The sequence below is a fragment of the Ictidomys tridecemlineatus genome, chromosome 1 (assembly GCF_052094955.1).
Source record: "Ictidomys tridecemlineatus isolate mIctTri1 chromosome 1, mIctTri1.hap1, whole genome shotgun sequence".
Taxonomy (NCBI): Eukaryota; Metazoa; Chordata; class Mammalia; order Rodentia; family Sciuridae; genus Ictidomys; species Ictidomys tridecemlineatus.
In genome coordinates this window covers 216,972,072-216,993,212 of record NC_135477.1, presented here as the reverse complement: position 1 = coordinate 216,993,212, position 21,141 = coordinate 216,972,072, and the positions used below count along the sequence as shown (strand labels likewise).

General features: G+C 37.7%; 1 protein-coding gene and 1 long non-coding RNA gene across 3 annotated transcripts in view; one reads left to right on the top strand and one right to left on the bottom strand.

Moving 5' to 3' along the window:
- Positions 1-21,141, bottom strand: part of Pde4d (phosphodiesterase 4D) — a 1,337,035-nt gene that overhangs the window by 1,282,594 nt on the left and 33,300 nt on the right. Inside the window, exon 1 of one of the 2 annotated variants that reach the window (XM_078016225.1) lies at positions 12,241-12,264. The exons of the other annotated variant lie outside the window; for it this stretch is intronic. The gene's annotated coding sequence lies outside the window, so the exon portion shown is untranslated. Of the gene's footprint in view, positions 1-12,240; positions 12,265-21,141 lie in introns of those variants that run through there. 2 annotated transcript variants of the gene reach the window in all.
- Positions 12,284-19,845, top strand: LOC110597608 (uncharacterized). The gene is made up of 3 exons (XR_002483353.3): positions 12,284-12,713; positions 16,475-16,528; positions 19,692-19,845. It is a non-coding gene; the product is annotated as an uncharacterized LOC110597608 (long non-coding RNA).

Genomic DNA, 21,141 nt, shown 5'->3' with positions numbered 1-21,141 from the left:
CAAATTGCCACCATGCTTAGAATAAATGCAAAGATTTTACCATGGTCTACAACAGCCCTGCACGATCTGACCCCTGTCTGTCTTCCCCACCTCATTTCCTACCTTTTTCCCCACTGGAAGTATGGTTGAAGCAGTGTTGAATGCCACTCAGGCAGCCACGGCATCTGCTAATCCCTCTGCTTGCAGCACACTTTGCCCAGATGGTCATAGCTCACTCCCTCACTTCAGAGTCCTTCCCTGCACACCCAATTAAAAAGCACCTCTGCTGTCACTCCATTTCTGCTCCCCTGGCTTTACTTTCTCCATACCACTACCAAAAATTCAAATTACATTCATGTGTTTGTTTCATGTGAATAGTGTGGAAGTCACTCAGCAAACATTTGTTGATTGAAGGATTGAGTGAATGGGCAAAGGACAGATAATGAGTTTTCTTTGAATCACGCTCCTTTGAGGTTTCTCCAGGACACATAGAGTGGACAAATAAGAAAGGCAAACCTGGAGTTTTGGAAGAGGAAAGCAAAAAAGCAAGAACATAAATATAAAACTAAAAACTCAGACTCACCCACCCAATGCTGCTGGAATATTGGCCCCCAAAGATAAAAACTAATTAGAGACAGAATGGAATTCAGGGACGAACATGGATAGGGGTGAAAAAGAAAGTATTCCTCCTTATTCAAGAACTTGTAGCATTTAATTCAGTTTAAAAAGTGGGGAGGTAGCCAGGGCATGCAGATAAACATTAAGATTTTCATTTAATGACAACTTACTCCTTCACCAACCTTTTAAGTCAAGTACAGAGAAGATAGAGTTTAATTTTTTTTTCCCTCCGGTCTGTAGAAGAGCTAAAGAACAATTTTATTGCCAAAAGGGAGATGGTCAACATGGGGAAAAGAGTGAACTGACTTTTCATAGATGCCAGTTTGCGACCTTCTTGTCTACACACTATTCTCTCATAACTTTGTATTCCTCCACTCTTACTCTGAACTTCACCATGACCTGCTTTGGCCAGTGGGCAAATGTGATGCAAACAGAAACTTGAAAAAACACATGTGTGCTGCCACCTAGCATTTTATATGACTGGACTTGCCCATTCGCAGACCCTGGACACCATCATGAGAACAGGCCTGGACTGGCCTGCAGGAAGGATGAGAAATATATGAATAAGTATTGAGTTTCCTAATCAAAGCCACCCTAGACTTCCAACTAAAATAATCGTAGCCCGTCTTAGATAAGTAGAACACCTCAGCAGACTAGCAAACTGATAAAAAAATAATGAGTAACTAGGAGATTTTTTAAAAAGGAGGTTGAAGTATCTCCCTCAATTCAAATTAAAGATCGCAATTTTAAGATATTATTTTCTAAAAGGCAAAAGAATCAAAATGACAAATTACCTACGCAAAAGAGGACTGTATATTCTAGTTAGTATTTCAAAAATAATTTGAGAATAAGATTATGAGGAAATATGTTCAGTGTGATTGCAATTCAAAGCTTAACTATTAGCATCTGCTTAAATTATAAAAGTGGTGTGATCTTTCCCAAGTATAAATGTCTTCCATTGAGTAAACCATTGCTTTTCTTTTCAGGCTCCAAAACAAGTAAAAAAAAAATGGAACCACATATGTTTTCTTCATCTTTTAGTAATTCCACTCCAGCTTCATTACAGGGGACTTCTCATTTCTGCAGCATGACAGTCTTTTTTTATTAAAGGAAACTATTTCTTCTTTTATCCTTAAAAAAATTAATAACTTTCCTGTTTACATGCTAGATTTGCTTAAAGAACTGTATCTAAAGTAAACCAGTAATAATTTGCTTCTGTTCCATCTTTGTACCAGCATAAGTCCTACTCTGCCTGCCTCCGCCCCCTGCCCCCCCCCCAAGGTTATCCTTCTTTCCTTTTTCTCTGCTTATTTCCCAGGAGCTGTGCACCAAAGCATAAAGTCCCACATGAGAGAAGTGACTAGCAAAGCCGAGAACTGAGGAGTACATATGCTGCTTAAAGAGGCTTCCCACCCAGCCTCTTTCAAGCTCATGGTCTTGGACTAGTACAGTTGACAATTTTAGTTCATGCAGAATCTGTTTTATGCTCTGTTCCATAAACACAGACAGTTTCGTATGAGGAAAAAAAAATGGGCTAGGGCTGGGGTTCTGGCTCAGTGGTAGAGTGCTTGCCTACCATGTGTGAGGCACTGAGTTCAATCTTCAGCACCACATAAAAAAATTAATAAATAAAATAAAGTTATTTTAAAAAAGTGAGCTACATCAAGAACATCACCAAAGATGCAAGTAATGACAGGCGCTTAGAGAGTCTTCTCATATGGGTGGTTGTCATGTGCTCCCCTGTGTGTAGTTAGGAAAAGCCTGGATTTTTACCTCCCTTTTACAGGCAAAGGGATGGCAAAGCAACCTCCCTGAGGTTTCTCTTTTGTAAAGTGACTGACTCAGAATTCCAACCCAAGTTCAGCATTCTTTTCTGGACACTGTGTTCCTAAATAATACAATGTTGGTGGGGGAGCTTTAATGGAAAAGATAAGGAGCAGAAAAATATATATGAGAGGGAAAAGAACAGAGATAAGTAAGAAAAAAAATCAACAGAGACATTTACATTTACTTTGAACAATCGAGTGGAAAAAAAATCAGTCTACCAACTGGCAACATTTCTAGAACAACATTCTACAGAAAGCAATCGAGAGATACATAATTTTACATCATATTATGTTCTGATAACAATAGAGTTACAAATACTAAAAATGAAGATCCCCACACAACTTTGCTTGACAATCACATTTTCACCTCCTCCTAGTGTTCTAAATTTGCTGTTGTGGGCTGTTTGTTCTTTCTCCAACATGGGCTATAGCAAATTCTTGTTTATCCAAAATATATTTAAGGGATGCAGTGTTCAAGATACTTTAATAGATAGATTAGCTGAGATAAATAATATAGCAGGATCCATTTATTTCAGACTCAGTCCAGTTTTAAAGCTGTAGGTCGGGGTTTGGCAAACTTCTCCTATAAAGGGCCAGAGACTTAAATACTTTCATCCTCCTAGGCCATAGGAACTCTGTGGCAGCTGCTCAACTCTGCTTTCACAGTGTAAAAGCAGCCACAGACAAAATGTAAAAAATTGAGAGTGGCATTCCAATAAAACTTTATTTAAAAAGTAACATATTTGGCCCACAGGCAGTTTTCCAAACCCCCCGCCCACTCCAACTCTAAGACATAACCCTTATGCAGAAGAAAAAAATGCACTTGTGTACTCATTTGCTCGTAGGGGAAAACAGACTCTTAGTGAATGCCTACTCTCTCATTTTATACCCAGATTTTAGAAATGAGGCTATTTTCTTGCTTACAGAGTAAAGCAACATAGAAGCAGAAATTTTAAAGCATGGTTTTTAGCATAGGCCAGTATCATGAAGAGAAAAATCCTCGAGAACATAGCCAGCGGGCTAAAATTGCAGAGTAGTCCTGGCCAATTGGTGTAAATGCAAAACACTCTGCCTGAACCCCTTAATATCACCATAATCATCTCAGTATCACCCTGTCAATGCCACCAACTCAAAGTTCCATTAACAATGACTGACTCACCAAAGGAAAGATTTCTATTTAACCTCTTTAAGGCAGAAGAAGCCTAGACATGGAGGATCCATTTGAAAAGATCCACAAAAATTTGCTACACCCAGAAGTTTAGAAACTGCCTGAATAAACTGCAGTTGAAAATACATTCTGTGAAATAGCCAATTCCTCAGATACTAGCAATTGGACAAGAAGCCTTTATAAATCACTTCTAAATCATTCCAGCTGTTTTGTGTATATTAATTTACTTAATCTCCACAACAATCCAACCAGGTAGCTACTATTATTATTCCATCTTTCTGATAAGAAAACAGAGGTACATAGAGATTAAGTAATTTGCCAAGAACAACAAAGTCAACTCAGCAGTAGAGCTAGGATCTAAACCCAGGCAATAGACTTAATAACTACACTGTGATAAGGCATTCCCTAAATCCACATGTGGACTTCCTAGTTCAAAGACTAGAAAGATGATAACACATATTTAAGCTCTCTTCTAAACACAATATGATCTTAAGAATTTAAAGATGAAGGCATGTCAGTGTTTTTCTGTACCTCGGGGTAAAAATTGTGTCTACTATTTTTGTTCAGTTTCACCAATTTTTTTTTTTTTAAAAAAGGCTTTTTGTTTGAATGTTAGTCTGAGATTTTATTCTTTTTCAATGCTGCGTTTAAAAATGTTCTTGGAATGAGCCAGGAAAATAAACAAGTATATGAAGTTATGGGAAAATTCTCTTCAGGCACTTCTAGTTCAATCAGATAAATGTGAGGATATGAAGTGAATTAGTTCTTCTATTTTTTAGGTCAGAATATGAAGGCTGAAATGAATTTTTATTTGTTGTCTTTATTTCTTAAACAGCTTGGTTGAAAATTTGGCTTATATGGAAGCAATTTGGTTGTTAAAATAGCTGAGGTTATGATTGGCTTAACACCCAACAAAAATATTTAACCTAATATATCCATGGTAAAGGACTAAAATAAGTTGATGATGTTTTATTCAAAGAAAATTTAAAGTTTATAAGGGATTTTTAAATAGCAATAATTTGAAAAAATATTTTTGTTCATTGAGTAGGTGAAATGAATGTTTTAATTAATCCCTGGAAGTTCAGAGCACAGAAAAAATTAGCTCCTAGGCAATAGAGTGCCTATGAACCAAACTTATGTTTATTCCACCATTGGCTCAACTTCATGCAAAAAAAAAGGTTCCTTGCCAGCCTAGGTGTCCATCAACAGATGGATGGATAAATAAAATGTGATGTGTATACACAATGGAGTTTTATTCAGCCATAAAGAAGGCTAAAACCATGTCCTTTGCAGAAAACACGGATAGAACTTGAGAGCAAAATAAGCCAAACTCAAAGTCAAGAGTCATAAGTTTTCTCTCATATGCAGAAGCTACTGAGAAACAAGGGAGAAGAGATTGGGGGCGGGGATGGTCTCATGAAAACAGGAGGGAGATCAGTAGAGTAGAGGAAGGGGATGGGAGGGCTGGAAAGAAGACAAACTGGGGAATGAGATTGACCAGATTATACTGTTACATTGTGTGCGTGTACAAATGCATAGCAATAAATTCCACTGTTATGTGTGACTATAATGTACTAATAAAAAGCAGAAAAAAAGAAAAAGAAAGTTCTTCCAAAACCGTGCGCTTACTTTATTTATAATAGTCCTCTCCAATAAAAATCCACACAACATTTATAAAACACTCAAGGAACTGTGTGGAATGGCTCAATTTCAATCAGTCATTTCATTATTGTTTCTAGTTTTTCATTTTCTTCATCCTTCTCTAAAACCACAAAGCTAGAGATTGAAAAGAATCTCACAAAGAAGTGCATGGGCAAGCTGCAGAGGAAAAAAAAAATCTCAGGACCACTTTTCACCAAAGGACATAAATATTAAATCATAACAATCTCTATAATCATAATATTCCTTTATATTTTAATAGTCTTGGAAAACTTTTCAACATATGGATTAAGAAGTTAAAAGTTAAATCGTATTCCTGAATATTTGTAATTTTCATATATAGTAAACATTATATTTTTTTAGGTTTAACTTATTGGTTACAAGGAACGATAGACATACTAAAGAATGAAGGTGGGGAATGAAATGAAAAAAGAAAGAAAGGTATGGCAAAAATTGGTTAGTGACCACTGGATGGACTGTTTACATTTCCCCCAAATTCATATACTAAAATCTAATCCCTAATGTAATGGTGTTTTGAGATGGGGACTTTGAGAAATAATTAGGTCATCAAAGTGGAGTCCCAGAAAGTGAGATTAGTGTCTTTACCAGAGGCCAGAAAGCTAGCTCACTCTTTTCCACCATGTGAAAATACAATGAGAAGTCAGCCTCTGCGACCCAGAAGGTGATCCTTACCAGAACCCAACCCCTGGCACCCTGGTCCCAGACTTCCAGCTTCCAGAACTATGAAAATAAAATTCTGGAGGCTGAGGTTGTAGCTCATTGTAGAGTGCTTAGCTAGCATGCTTAGGAAGCCTTAGGTGTGGGCTCTCGCACCACCAAAAAAATTAATAATAATAATAATAATAAAATATATTTCAATTGTGTTTAAGCCACCCAGTCTTTGGCACTGTTATGGCAGCCCAAACCAAGACAACCACCCAACCAACTTGCTGTTCTTCCCAGGCACAAGTAGGTCAATATTCCTAGCCAACCTTCCACTAGGCAAGGTCAGGTAATCAAGTCCTGGCCAACAAAAAGTAAGCAATTTTCTATGTGTTTTCTCCTTTGGCAAAACACCAGCACCTGGAAACTGGCCGTGACAGGACAAGGAGAGTGCACCACAAGAACATCACTTGAATAAATGAGAGGAATCTGCCCATCAAGAACACCCATGGTAGGCATTAGTTAAGGGAGAAACTCCCAGGTTAAGCCAAGATTTTATAGGTTATGGCCACTAACATTGCCAAAACTAATGTACAGAAACTAATCCAGAGATCTAAATAACTGAAAATAGGTTTTCTAGAATGGTAAAATTTTATTCCTTTCCTGTCTAGGTTAGATTTCTTAGGTCATCATTGTACATCTTAGATCTTATTCATATATCTTCTATTGAATATCATGATGATAGTCTTAGCTGCAAAATACACACAAACTTATCAATTTTTTAAAGCAACCTTAAATAGAATATATTTGTAGTATATAAGAAATATCCTAAAATGAGGGCAGAGGTCTGAAGTCTAGTCTTAGGTACGGTGGTCCACCTTATCCAAGGAGGATATGTTCCAAGACCCTCAAAACCAAATACAGTACCAAACCCTATACATACATACAAAGATTTAATATCTTTTCCATCTTACTAAGCACTTGTCATACTTTATGGTCAAAACTTTTGCTGTTTGAGATATAATAACAAGTCTAGCACAAATTTATTTTTCTTTCTTTATATTTTCATAGATAGATTTGTTCTTCCTTAGCAACTTCCCCAGGCTATCTTTTATTCTTAGAGAACTATTACCTTTTCATTTAAAGGAAGTACTTCAATAGTTTCTTTTTGTCATATTGCCAACATCACTAGTATTCTGATTTGGGATGATTATTAAGTAAAATTAGGGTTACTGAAATAAAGCACTGGAATTCTATGGCAGCCAATCTGATATCAAAGAAGGCTACTAAGTGATTGATGGACAGATAGTGTATACAGTGTGGACACACTGGACAAACAGATGGTTCACATCTGGGGCAGGTTGAAGCAAGACAGCAAGAGATTTTATCCCATTGCTCAGAGCATGTGCACTTTAAAACTTATGAAGTGTTTATTTCTGGAATCTTCCAGAAGCCAAAACCATAGAAATTGAAACTACAGATAAACAAGAGGCTACTGTACTCCAGATGCCTTTCTTAATTCTACAAAAATAAAATAACAAACCAGTAATATCTTGAAGCCACCATTTGTCTACAAAATATGGTGACTGGACTAAATAAGGTGAGAGACTCTACAATTTTATAAGAGAATGTATATATTTCTACCCCATATTTTCATGTATATACTACAGGCCACTCATTCCTTCAGTATCATTATTATCATAATAGACATAACAATATCATATACTATAATATATAATAATATACTTGTTAAAGTACATTAAATATTTTAAGGGGAAGAACAGTAATCCCAAAGTTAATCCTTTCTCTTCCAGAATTACCTTGAGAAAATTCTGCAGACATGAAATAAATACCTGCTAGGCTGTAAACTCCTTGAGAAAATCTTGTCCTGTTCATTCATCTTTGTGTGTCTAGCTCCTAACTCCTGATTTTTGCTGAATGAATAAAGTGCTGTTAGGAAGTTTAAAAAGCACTCACTTCCTATAATTTTTAATTACCGATGGGGTGCTCTTTTAGATTTTTCCAAAGGTATGAGAAAGCCAGGACAATGGTTGCATATTTCCTCTATTATTTCACGTTTTTAAAAAGTGGTTCTACAGGTGACATGGGTAACTGCTTCAGCTGAACCAAAACCCCTGACAGGAGGTCATCAAACTCATGACAACAGTGAGCTAAAATACAGGACACAGCTGTGGCCAGCTACAAAATTTGAATGATTTTCCAGAGAAGAACCAGCTAGAATTTAGGGACTCAAAAACTGCTGACTGACTTTCTAAATTATTCAGAAAATCATTTTTGACCATTCCATTTTATTCCTAGGATGAAAAGACCCAGGAATAAGAATTTACTTAAAACCTACATGATTATCCTATTAATGAAATTTAATAGAGTCAAGATAGGAATAAAAAAAATATATCTGTCATTCTGTTTTCTAACTCACTTTCTCCTATGAGGAAACATTGTCCCATTAAACTTGACAATAACAGCTAAGCACAGGCTGCAAAGGAATGCTTATCTAACTGTTGGCTTAGAGTTTTATCTACATGGAAGGAAAATTATGGCACAAGCCTAGCCAAAAAACTCACCCTGTTTTGAGGGAATCAGACAGCTTAGAAATTTAATCAAACCAGTAAAAAATTGTACCTGATATTTACCATTTTTAAACTGACAAATTATATTTTTATTAGAATAATAGTTGCAACAAGTGACACTCCTAAGGCACTGGGAAATTAACTAAATGTGTTTGCACATACAATACCACATTTACTTACCACAGTAAAGCTACTGGTATTTTTAATACTCAAGCAATGGACAGATAAGGACTGAGACTCTAAAGGCCTTCATAACATTTCAAGATCAAACAATGAAGACTTGCTTTGCTTTAAAAGTATGCCTCATGCCAGGTGCAGTGGCACCTGCCCATAATCCCAGCAGCTTGGGAGGCTGAGTCAGGAGGATCACAAGTTCAAAGCCAGCCTCAGCAATTTTAGCAAGGCCTTAAGCAACTCAGTGAGACCCTGAATCTAAATAAAATACAAAAAAGGGCTGGGTTTGTGGCTGAATGGTTAAGTGTTCCTGGGTTTAGTCTCCAGTACCCAAAAAAAAAAAAAAAAGTACTCCTCATTACTGGGAAAATGCTATTAGAAATAAAAGACACTAGCCCTAGTGCAATGAGTAGCTATCATAATATTGTTTATGGTGGTAGAGCACAATACAAATTATACATTCCACTATCCTCTCCTGAGCTCTTCCTCTTTGTTGTTCTAATATTCACCATCCCATCAACTACCAGAACACCTGCCATTATTTTCATTTTACATAGAGAAAGGCTTAGAAATATTTCATAACCTAAGCATGATCCATCCTACTGACAACCAGACTAGTTCACTAAGATGATCTGCTTCTTGAAATCAGAAATCAAGGGAACACAGTTTTGGCTGGTGATCAATATAATGGGAAATAATATCACTGATTGACCTTAAATAATTACAATGGAATAACTGATTGTCTTGAAGCTCCTCTTCCACCAGTGAATAATGTCTTTCTCCACAAAAGGAGGGAATGACTCCAATCGAAAACATTTAACTCCTTCATGATATGTTTTATTTCTTGGGGAAGGGTGGATGTTTATTTCATTTGTTTTGCTTCACTCTCTTTAAAACATGTTCAAGGTGGGAAAGCAACTCTTTTGAAAAGGCCAACTAGAAATAATTCAATTCTCAGCAAGATTAAGCAATCATATCCATCCTATATATAACACAGGAAAAAAATGTCTTAGGGAAGTGCAAACTTTTCTAAAAACAGTCTTTTTTTAAATGGAAAATATAATCCAATCAAGAAGCAATATTTTTTTTCGACTTGGATTCATGTCATTGCATTAGTAGGTAGTGCTAATAGTTTCCAAATGCCAATGTGTATTCATGAACATTTAGCAAACTCCTCGTGACGTAAGACATTCCTTCTTGGATATATCTTTTGTCAGATCCATCTGTCTTTAGAGATATGCATAATTTTTCAGAAGTTTATCTGAAAAAGAACTTCCAAAGTCAGAGAAAAATAATTTTCAAAATAGAAATAGAGAAAAGAAAGATTAATTATTGCTGTTTTAGAGATATTTTTCTTTATCCACAGCATCTTGCCCACAGCCTACTCTCACTGGACACCCAAGGTTTCTGGGCTGCTCTTCACAAGAAAAAAAAATGTGACTCCATCACTTCCAGGAAAACTGAAGAGCTGAAGGACCTACAGGAAGCACCAATGCAAGAAGCAAAGGCCCCTAGTGTCGACCCACCAGACTCTCCCAGATCTTTCACCCTAGGTTTCAAACACCCTCTGAATTGTACAGGCAGCTGGTTCATGTTTGAAAATTAAGCATAAGTATTTGATGCATATCAGCAATAGCCCAAGCAAGGTAACTTAAAGAATGAAGGCAGAAAAAGGCAAGAGGGAGTGTAAGAACTACCTTAAGAGAGCTGTACCTAGCCTAGGAAAATAAAGGGAAGCCAGGAAGCCTGTTCCATTAAGATACCTTCTACCCCACCACTTCTTACGCTTAGATGGCCCCACCCGCCAGGACAGATGAGATCACATTCCTTTTATAAATGGGGTACTTTTTTCCACTAATACAGTCAGTTGGGAATAGATAACTGGATAACTAAGAATGTGTCAGCCATTCCTGTTAGCACCTATGGGCATAGAAACTCAATAATGAACTTGGTATTCTGTCTCAATAGAGGAACTCAGTATGCCATTTCTTCATTAAGTAAATACCTCTCTAAATGGATATATCAGACTTACATTTCTTTAAGACTATCTATTTTACATATATTTGGTTGATACCGAAAAGGACTCTATGTCAATTACTTCTTTCTTTTTATGAACTTGGTCCCCTGGTGTGACCTTTTAGGGGAAACATTTCAGAAAATGAAAATTCTCTTAACAATAAAATTCTCATTCCCAGTGTGATCTAAAAACAAAATTTTGCGAAAACACAACTAATATTTCTCTCCTGCCAGCTAAATTGTGTCAGTTGTTTAAATAGGTGCAACCAAAAATAAGTCTATAAATGAGTCTATCAATGTTCTTTTAAAAGTAATTGGCAAGGAATTACTATAAATATTAGAAGTTTATATTTTACACAACAGTATTTTCTTCTTAACAATTAATCACTCCTTCCCCGGGCATGTAATTAATTTATGCTTGAAATTTGTATATAACACAAATATATAACATGTATTTGAATATGTAAGTCTAACAAGGAAAACTAAATTAAAAAACAACCTGGAAAACAACTCAAAAATATTTTGTAAATGGCCTAGTTTGGTACTGTATTAAGAAAAGTATGAAAATTATTCATAAGGATGAAAACTTATTTCTAATCACTAACTTCATAGGCAAAAGCCCTATTTTATTATAGGCTAGGAGAAAATCAGTAATAATGTAAAGGTAAAATATGAACTGCTTACATTTACCAGTTTTTACTCAGTCTGACAATATATGCTATCAGTGATAATAAAACACTGATGCTCTGTAGTTTCTCATTTCAAGCTGCTCCAGCTTTATCCAAAAACTGTTATCAAGAGAGCTTCCCCCCCAACAATTACACAAACCTAACAAGGACTGCCTGGAACCATTTGATCTGCTCCACCACAAATCCTAGCACACATACTTGCTTCTGTTTCGGCTGTATCCTTGTGTGTTTAATATACTTCTCAGGAGGCTTTGAAAAACAAGCTCGTGGTTTCCCATTCAGCTCTACCACATAAACTGAACCAGCAAAGAACATTTTTGTACATATAAAAATTTCTAGTTATTCATGGTGTATGTCTTTAATTAGCCTCAGATTTCTGAGAAGAAAACTACTGCTGCTGTCATTTCACATTTCTCCTTCTGTGTCTAACTGCTATGTACCTGTGTCCCGAAAAGGATTTATTATCGTCTCTCAGTTTTGGACCATGGGGGTGGAAACCCTTGAAACTTGCCTGACTCCAGCGCCCTCGGTGCTCACACACCGGCATCCTGTTTAACCTGCTCGTGTTGGAGCTTTACCACGGTACAGACCCCATGCAAACAAACTGGGCTAACAAACGCATCAGCCAGCCTCCTTCAAAATGCAGCCTGACTATGATTCATGGCCAAAAGCTATAATAACCCTGCCATGTCCTGGAAGCTTTAAGATTCATTGCGTTGAACTTGACACATATACTACAGCACCTTAAAAACGAATCATCTGCTAGTTCAGTATTTTCCTCTTACAATCACTCCCTCCCGGGGCATGTAATTAATTTACTGCGCTTAAAAAAAAAAAAAAAAGTCAGGATTACTCACACAGTCTTGAAGATGCAATGTCAGCTATTTAGGACAGAAACATCCAAGGCCGTGCTAGAACTCAATTACAACTACATATGCATTAAAGCAGGAACTGGCAGGCCTCTGGGCTACAGCAACTATAGGGCTTGTGCTTCCCCGACTGCCGGGCTATAATCTATGAAACTGAGCCCAGATCCAGCCAATCAGTTCACTCCTCATAACAAGTCTAACTGGCTCTGGAAAGCTGAAAGGGCTGCACTGGAGCAACATAGATGAGATATTCCACACAATGATCTGCTTATCTAGAATCACTTTGCCTGGAAAGACCAGAGAAAAATCATTTTGTCTAAGGAAAGGACAGGTGATCTGGCAAAACCACCACGGAACCTGGAGCAAGATCCTCTGGCTTGGCAGTCCAGCGCTGCCGGCATTAAAGGACCTGAGGCTCCCCAGAAACCAGAGGGCAACCACCACAGCAGCAAAACACCGAGGTAACTTTCATCTCCCTTTTTATTTTTAGTTAGGAGTAATGCTCGGTGAAAGGGATCCACATTAAGGAGCTTAGGCAACTCACTAGGCTTTGTTTTTATTTCACTTTTCTCTCTCCTAAGCTTTTGTAGAATGAATTCTTATTAAGTATGAGTAGAGAGAGGCTTAATGTTCCTGAGATAATCTTGAAACTAAAATGATCAGTTGTAGAGGCCAATAGAGAACTGTCCAGAAGTGTTTTAGAGCTACCTTTCCAGATGGGCAGCCTTTTCATTCATTCACAGAAACAAGGGTAAATGGGGCTGGCAGGGAGGAGGGAGAAAGGGGTTCAGGAGCACAATTGCCTGCTTTCCCCATCTGGGAGGAAATAACTACACCTAGAGAGAATACTGGGAAGTTACTGCCTTCCTCCTCTGACTCTTGGCACTGAGCACAGAAGAATGTTCCACAGTGGGAAGGTTGGGGTAGAATACCTTCAGAATCACAAGAGAGAGTGACAGTGCCCCCATGGTCCAGGTTGTACTTACTAGCTCTTGTTTTACTTTTTCCTTTTTTTTTTTTTTTTTTTTTGTTTTGTTTGACGTATTTTCTTTACAATACCTTGCTTATTTTCCATTACATTTTTTTCAATATTTTTTAGTTGCAGATGGACAAAATACCTTTATTTTATTTATTTATTTATGTGGTGCTGAGGATGGAACCCAGTGCTCTGCACATGCCAGGCAAGCACTCTACCACTAAGCCACACCCCAGCCCTTATTTCCCATTACATTTTAACTGTTAGTTATGCCAGTTATTTGTTATAACATACTTCTAAATTAGTAGTTATTAAAGGAGCAGTGGGAAACATTTTTAAATCAAAATTACTATAGAAGTGACTGATATAGGAAAGCATAAACAATAACCCCAGAACAGGATTGACATACACATAACCCCAAGCCCACACAATTTGGATACTTTAACGTTCTTTACCTGCTGACATTTCCTTCCAAGTCCTTAGCAAATTGTTTCTTTAACAAATTTTGTAGCAAGTATAATACTAGCAACAACAACAACAACAAAAATTTTTCAGTAAACTTTTAAATAACTAAATCCCGTCATTATGCTTTCAAAGTGACAACAGAAGTTACACAATATTCAATTTGTGTTGTTGGATTTATAAGTTCCGAAAGGTAAAAGCTAAAAAGAAAAACTTGCTTTGTTTAGTGGTAAAATATAAACAGCAGTAACGGAAGAGACATTTATGCACTTTTTGTTTGCTGTAGATAATTGACTAAATTCAACTGGAGATTTGACTCCAGGAAGAAAAAACAACAATATATAGAGAATAGAAAAATTATAATCCATTGGAAGTTTCCTCCCAGGGTTTATTCTTTTAATTGTCCAATTTAGCCAGGGAAGACTATTTCTGCTCTGTTTAAACAGTTTTTTATTTAATTTAACCTGTATTTATTTGACAGTGCTGCTAACTATGGTGACCACATGGAAAGAGAAACTTCTGAGAAAGTCAGGCTATTAGCACTGTTGTCCCTTTTACTCAAAGATAATACAGATTATTTAGTCTAAAATGAAAAACAAGTCCTTAAGATAATACTGGCATTGAATACTGGCATTGAATCAAACTCCCTGCTTTTCACTCCCTTAATAAAATTCCATTAAAATCCCCTGCACTCTCATATTCAAATCTCTATTTTCAACCAACTAAGCCAAGAATATTCTAAACTGTGTTATGTAAGTCATTACCCAAAAATTTCCCATAGAAAAAACTCACCACCTACAACTTTAAAGAAAATTATCTTGCTGCCTAAGACAATGGCCAACAATCATAGGGCAAGTTTGGAATTGAGTTTTCACAACTTCTGAACATTCTCTGTGTCGACATGTGACTGAGTTTTCAACTGACCCCTGGCTTGATCCTTGGCCCTTAAAAACACCAAAAGTTTTGTTTAACTCAACATTAAACTGTTCATTTGTTACTAATGTTCACCCCAAACCACATTCATAAGAATTTTCTAAAAGAACAGCACTGCCTTCCCTCTTAGAATCATAATGATCACAAAAACCTGAGACATGTGCCTGTAACTGGGCATTTTCCTGGAGATTTATTTTCTATACCCTATTGAAACACAATTCTATGACCAAAGCAAGAACTGATGTGTGTGTGTGTGTGTGTATCTGTATCTATATCTGTCTATATACATATAGATAGATAGATAGATAGATAGATAGATATGATAGAGATATTTATATAGATATGATTTTAGGTACTATAATCTTCTTTTGCCTAAAATTGCTAATGCAACATGTCAGAGTCTGCTATAGCAGGCATCCTTTTCAATTCATTAGTACTTATATTAGCAGGTTCTGGCTAGAGAAACTCTTTCCCGTCATCACCATCAGTTAATATTTGTTAGCTATTGCATCAGATACTGGCTAAGAAGCTCATGGATCCAAGAGTCACCCAAACAGCTGAGTTCAGTTCTTGGTCCTATTTCCTTGATCTTAACCCCAGAGACAATGATTAAGATGATCCCCAACAGAAAAGTAACTCAGGAATGCAAACCTTTTTCTGAATGAAGAATTGTCAGCAAATCTCAAGTATCAGAGCAGCTATGGTTGACTGAGAAGTTTCTGCAGACTTGGGCCAAGAATGATTTCTGGGCCCACAAGCTAATTTGCCTAGCCCTTAGTTTATGGAGCCAAAGTCACTCATGAGAAAATTATAGGAAACATTCAGACCCACCATGTCAGCACATCAAACCAATTAAGACTAGCAGGGCATTAACTCCATCCCAGGTGACATGGATAAATAGCCCCTGTATTTTCACTATGCTAAGACCTGCTAAAGAAACCCCAGTCTGTGGGATGTTCCCTGGTAGGGAGCAGCTGACAGTTCTAACTCTACCACTGGGAGCCAGCATCTCAGGATGTTAACTGAAAGAAAAATACTTGCTTGGAAAATGTCAATGAGAAGACTTGCCTCATCTTAACAAAAAAAATTTTAATTTAAATTAAAAATCATGAGTAATAAAGATGTGAGTCTGAGGTCACTTTAGGTACTAAGCTTATATTCTTTGTTCAGAAAACAAATCACTTTATCTGGGCACACAGACCTGAAAATGACTGTGCCTTTTGCACATAGGGGGAATTCTTAGTGGTTGGTTTGTTTATTCATTCGTTCATTTGTTTGTTTGTTTTGTGGTACTGGGGATCAAACCTAGGGGCCTATGCATGCTAGGCAAGCACTCTACCACTAAGCCACAACACAGCCCTGTGTATTATTAATTCAGTCTCTCCTAAGAACATGAACATACAGAACCATACTAATAATGCATGTGACAAGACTCTAAAATATATTACACTTAAGTGTAACACAAACTATCAATTTTTAAACTCACATAGTCAAAACTCTTCTTGTAAGTAATGAGACCTTAACACAGGATCAGTTTTCTGTGGTCTTGTTCTGTGTCTAAGTTTCTCTAAAGTATTATGACATGGTATACACAAAAATTGGTAATTATGTAATTAGTAAGAGAAAACTTTGGGAGGTACATTACTAATGTCATGCTAAAATTATATCTTCGCTTCTAAAAGCAAAGATGTAAAGCAGTAGAACATAGAGGTTGAGGGCATAAAATTTTAAACCAGACTGCCTGGGTTCAAATCCCAGCTCTAACCTTTCCTGCAGGATCTTGGGCAAACTACTTAATAGCACTTTGCCTCAGTTTCCTCAAATGTAAAAGGGTGCCATGCTATCTCCTAGGACTGGCGTGAAGATTATGAGCAAATACATGCCTACAACTGAGCCCATTACATGGTGAGTGTTCAATAAAATTATCATTTTGTTTATTAATTTTATTACAATAAATGTACACAATATTCAAGACAAAGGTAAATTATTTAAACAGGTAGATGTGGTGAAACATATCTATTCTCATCACATGTTTCTTGAGGCCTCCAAGGGAATAACACAATAAGGTGGATAGGTCACTGTTTGTTAATTGTCAGTTTTCTGCCTGGTTATAACTTGACACTTTTCACCCTGCCCTTCATTTAGTGCTTCACACAAGGACCCATACCTAGGACGTGACATAGAGGGGTAATTGCAGTCGATATGATACATATGATAGTTGGCACAAAGTTCAGGCTAGTTAAAGATTCCTGCATGAAAGGAAAAAAAGTAATGGAAGTCATTAATCTTCATCCCTGGTATGCTAACCGAAAGAGATTCCAATGGAGAGGGAAAAAGAGAGAGAGAGAGAAAGAGAGAGAGGGAGAGTTACCTATCATGAATAGCTGTGCTGATTATCCACAATACATGAACTGTGTCTGAAATTCATGCTGAATTCCCAGCTTAAAAATGGAAGAACATTGAAGCTAATTATCTCGTCTCCTCTCAGCGATGAGGGACTTTTCAGAGAGGGAGAATATTAACTGAGAGTTAGACAGACTCACTGAGAAGGGAAAAGGAAAATACATAATGTGCTTGGTCAAGAAATGTGTACACTGGGGAAGGAGTATAGACTTCCACACTTGTTCATTCACTCACTCATGAGCTTTGACATCCTCAGCTTTGACACAAATACCCACCCTTAAGCACACCCTTCCCTGGCACCCACGATCTAGACCAAGAACAATGATGTCCATCACTGTGAGCCCTTCCTGTCACTCTTCTTCATAGAAGGTGGTTACTCACTGCTGAGTAAATTAATGAATCTGTACCACTTGCCACATAAACTAGCACTAAAAGACAAACACTGAACAAATTGGGGGACATTTCAGTTTAGCAAAAACAAACAAACAAACAAAAAAGGCCTAAAAATGAAATGTAGGGCAAGATCAGAATTACAATGAAATCAAATGTTAAGACTTAATAGACCTGAGACAAACTTTGCTATAGGCAGGAACCATCTCTGATCTTTCTCAGCAAGTTGATAAAGAAATGCAGTAAAGGGGCTGGGGATGTGGCTCAAGCGGTAACACGCTCGCTCTCCTGGCATGCGTGGGGCGCTGGGTTCGATCCTCAGCACCACATAAAATAAAATAAAGATGTTGTGTCCACCGAAAACTGAAAAATAAATATATATAAAAAAAGAAATGCAGTAAAGCCCACTATGATTGCCAGAAATAATCACATATTTGAAAGCTTTGTGTAGGGCCTGGCTAAGAGTTGAATGAGCTAAGCTAAGTTGTTTTGATTCTACTTATCCTGTTCCTGGCAGAAGAAGGATTGGGGGTTAAGGGGTATCTAGGACTCAGCAGTGGGTCTTTATCTCTGCCTTCTCCCTCAATTGGTTCAGTGACAGAATTGGACATGGAATCCCCCTCCCAGAACCCATTCATACCATTGAGGCGTCACCACTTGAAACATTGCTTGTGTCTAGGAGGTGGCCAAAGGGACCATTACGCAGCACCAGGTATTCACTGAAGAAGAGGAGCATGGGAGGTGCTGGAGAATTTTAAGAAATAAAATAACTGCTCTAGTTCAGATGTGTCCCCTAAAGTTCTATATGTAAAAGCTTGGTCCTAGGATAGCAGTATTGGGAGGTGCTTAGGTCACTAGAAACATGTCCCTGAAGGGAATTGTGGGACCCTGGTCCCATTCTCTGCTTCCTGATTCGTGTTCAGTTTACTCCATGATGTACTCCCACCATGATGTGCAATCACTGCTGAAATCCCAAACCACTGTGGCTATCCCATCTTGGAGTAGAACTCTGAACTAGAATAAACCTCTCTTTACTTCCTAAGTAGCCTGTGTCAAGTATTTTGTTACAGTGACAGTAAGCCAACTAACATAGTAACCCTTAGAATGGAGACAGGTCTAGTGATCTTTAGCCCTTCTCTTACTTTTGCCCCCTCCCCTGCCCCAAACTCAGTCTCCCTGTGTTCACCAGCTTCCTCCTCCAAAGTGACCCACAAAGGGACCTCTACCCTCTCTTCTCACCAGATGAATCTTTCTAAGCCATTCCCAGAGCCATAGATAAAACTAGCCTGTGAAAATATGATTAAATGTCTCTGCTACCTTCCAACTGGTATTTCATTTTATAGGGCTTTCCAGAAATAAAGCTGAGAAGCAAATAAAAAAAAAAACCACTAGTGAATATTTCAGGCCCCATGGAGCATGACAATGAAGACATGCAGAAGGCAGGCAGGGCTTTCTGGGCCTGGGAATCACACCACCACATCAGCCACCTCTCTCAGGCATAAGCCAGCTCCTGTATGCATAGTCCTGGGTCAAGGAGAATGATATGGGTTCACTTCTCCATGCAGGGCTACACACATTATACAAGCTATATAGCCTCTATGGTCCCTCTTTATGTCCAGAGTGCAGGCTACCACCAAGCAAGGAAAGATTTCTCACAACAAAAGTGAATACCATAGAATTCCCCCAAAGTAATTTGGCTCTGGAAGCACATTTACTGTGATAAGCAACTAAAGAGATATGGTTAGCTCTGTGTCTCAGAGTCCATAGGACTTTATTTTGTTTATTCATTTACTGTGATAATTTAAGAACAGAAATAAGAGGAGTGGAGCACTATAAACTCACAGTGGCCCTGGAACTTGTATAATGGTAGATACCTGACTCCCCTTACAGAATGCTCATGCCATGGTTCTAGAATAGAGACAAGGAAACTGCATTTTCATTGCCCCTTCTTGTAAAGCCAGTCGTTGGTGCCCAGTCCTATAGAAACACTGAGACAGGGAATTCAAACCACTTAACACAAAGCCTAGAGCATGGCAAGGTCTCAACACGAAGACTCAGAATCAGTTCCCAACTTTATACACTCAACTTAGACTTGACCTATTGCTAAGTGAAAATTACACATAGGTGTGGCAGCATAGTAGCAAGCCCGGAATTATTTGAGTACAGTAAAGAGACATGAGAGTGGGGGTACAGGACAGAGAGGCTAATTTGTGTTCTAATGATCCTTTAACCATTAATGTAAACTCTTCAACCCCAATTATCTTCTATTCCACAGCGTCAAGAGTTCCGAAAAGATTACACAACAATATGAAAAATAATGATCCATGGACCAGAAATTTCCAAAGTGAAAACATTCAAATATCGCCTTTATTTGTAAGACTCAGACTCAGAAAGCAAAATAAAGTTATTTGTTTGTTTTATAGCGCAAAGTGGGCCCTGAGTGAATAGAGTTGTAAAGTGGCTGACTCCGCCAAGTTTAGCACAGTATCAGAGAACTGAATCCCAAACCCAATTGGCTATTGTTCTCCCATGAGACCTGGCCATTTCACTTTGCTGATGATGTGGGTCCTCTGCAGGTGGCTGATGCTGAGCCTGTCTACTTGCCACTTGGAATCCGCACCTCTCAATAAATGGGGTGGACTTCAGGAAGTCTTCTGTTTGGCTTGCATGCTCCTGAGCATAGGACAAAGCTCTGTTGTTTAAGAGCATAAACAACAAAAGCATTGTTCTTGCAAACCAAGAGGAAAACTGTAGATCTATCCAAAATCACTTGGTCTTAAAGCTGCCTAAGGATGACAAGAATGAGGTATTATTTTAGGCCGCCCATCAGTGCCAGTCATTCAATCTCCTCTCTTGGCTTCAGAAAACAATGACTCAATATGGCCATTTTCTGACAGACTGCAGCCTTAGGAAAATACTTTTCCACATATTTGGAACTAGGGCTCTTCCTGCATTAAAATAAATGGGAGCTATTCAAAGCCCATGTCTCTTTGAATCTTGGGCATATGAACACAGCTGTTTGTACTCAAATAATGAAAGAAAGAAGAAGACTCTGAGTGAAAAAAAAAAAATCAAAGACTGTTTTTACTCCATCCCGGTGCTTGACATGGGTTTTACTGCAATTCTCACAATGACCTGTAAGATGCTGGTATTGTTATCCCCATTTTTACCAAGAATAAGAAAGTTGAAATAAATTTTTCTAAGGAAGAAAAATAGATAAGCAGCACAACTTGAAGTCAAATCAGAAACAGTAAAAGTATACAATCCTTCCTGTTAAGATTTAAATGAACAACTTCTCATGCATCTACTATTATAACTTTATATAAATGTAACAGTTCTAACAACCTGTTTTGTATCACTCCATTTTCCACATCAATATCTGAAGCACTGCACTATTTTTTTATTGAATACATGAGATTTCAGATTTTGTGGCAGATATTTGCCATAATTCACCATGCCTGTACCCTATTGATAAATACTGATGTTATTTCTAGTTTTCCCCTTATATACGCATTTGCAAACATACTACATAAATGTGTTTTCATTTTTGTGTAGTTTCCTCCTTAGGATAAATCCCAGACTGCAAACTGTTGAGCAAAGAGCTGTCCATTTTACATTTCAATACTCCTGATCCACCTGCCCTCCTGAAAGGTGGTAGCAGGTGGCTGCAAGAGTACACCCAGTTCCTCCAACTCACCAACACACCAGGTTGCACCAACCATTTA